Consider the following 1594-nt stretch of genomic DNA (forward strand, 5'->3'; position numbering starts at 1 on the left):
TCAGGACCTCTGGAAGAGCAGTCAGTGCTCTTAACTGCTGAGCCATCTATCTCTCCAGCCCATGTTTTGATCTCTTAAAGTCCCAGTAGCTAGGAGTAGTCACACTGTCAACTCAAGCAGTATTGTGTGCGTGTGCGTGCGTGTGTGCGTGCGTGTGTGCGTGCATGCATGTGTGTGTGTGTGTTTTAAAACTATATAGGTGAATTTGATTTTTTAAATTTATTCTTTTTCTTCTTTCTTTTCTTTCTCTCCTCTCCCCTCCCTCTCCCCCCTCCTCCTTCCTTTCCTCCTTTCCTCCTCCTTTCCTCCTTTCTTTCTTTCTTTCTTTCTTTCTTTCTTTCTTTCTTTCTTTCTTTCTTTCTTTCTTTCTATCTTTGAGAAATGTGTTTTACATAGTCTAGGCTGGCTTCAGCCTTGATATGTTGTAGAGGGAAACTGCACTCTCATCCTCCACCTCCTGAATTCTGGGACTGAAGGCACGGAGAGATTGATATTTTTATTTTATAGTTGCAGGTGGCTTCTGGATAATTCGTCAAAATAGTCATACCTATTAATTTAGTCCTTGGCTTCAAAACAGTTTCTGTCATGATGTCATTGCTTCGTAGCTCACCTTTCTTTCTCACATAGGTGAAATTTTTCTTCTCATAACACATCTCTAAAATCCAGTACAGGTTTTCCCAAGAGTTGGTAAAGTAGAAACCTGATAAAGATTTTTTTTTTTTTGAGGAAAAACCATTTTAAAGCTTGATAAAATTCATGATACTGGGTATAGGTGTGAAAACACTCATTTTATTGTTTCAAATTCTCTACCCCCATGACAAAGACCCATAGTATGGGCACTTCTGCCATCTTTCCAGCTTCAGTCGGACAGGCGAGGAGACTCTTCTGGAAGAATCGCTGCGATGGCCGCCTAGGGAGAGCCGCTGGTCCAGTTCAAGCTCGTCCTGGTGGGCGACGGCAGCACCAGGAAGATGACGTTCGTGAAGCACCATTTGATGGGCAAGTTTGAGAAAAAGTATGTCGCTACTCTGGGTGCGAAGGTGCCCCCGCTCGTCTTCCATACCAACAGAGAGGACCCATCAAGTTTAACCCGTCGGACACAGCCAGCCAGAAGTTCGGGGCCTGCGCAATGGCTACTACATCCAAGCCCAGTGTGCCATTATAATGTTTGACAAGACTATAACTTTGAAAAGCCTTTCCTCTGGCTTGCCAGAAAGCTCACTGGAGATCCCAACTTGGAGTTCGTTGCCTTGCCTGCTCTTGCCCCACCTGAGGTGGTCATGGACCCAGCTTTGGCAGCACAGTACGAGCTCGATTGAGAGGTTGCTCAGATGACTGCCCTCCCCGGTGAGGATGACGACCTGTGAGAAAGTGAAGCTGGAGCCCAGCGTCGGAAGTCTAGTTTTACGGACAACTGTCCTGTGATGTCAGCAGTGCCGCGTGTGTGCCAACCCATTTGGTTAAGCAGATCTTGCACTTCACTGGGACGCTGAAGGAGGTGAATGGGTTTCGGAGTGAATGTGGCAGTTAAACATACCTTCAGTTTTTTTGGACCTGCATATTTAGCTGTTTCCTGAATTTCCTTCCTGAATTT

General features: G+C 45.6%; 1 pseudogene; it reads left to right on the plus strand.

The window, feature by feature from the left end:
- The first annotated feature begins 850 nt into the window (after positions 1 to 850).
- On the plus strand, positions 851 to 1367 carry LOC116893747 (annotated as a pseudogene).
- Positions 1368 to 1594: the final 227 nt, after the last annotated feature.

The sequence above is a fragment of the Rattus rattus genome, chromosome 2, assembly GCF_011064425.1.
Source record: "Rattus rattus isolate New Zealand chromosome 2, Rrattus_CSIRO_v1, whole genome shotgun sequence".
NCBI lineage: Eukaryota > Metazoa > Chordata > Mammalia > Rodentia > Muridae > Rattus > Rattus rattus.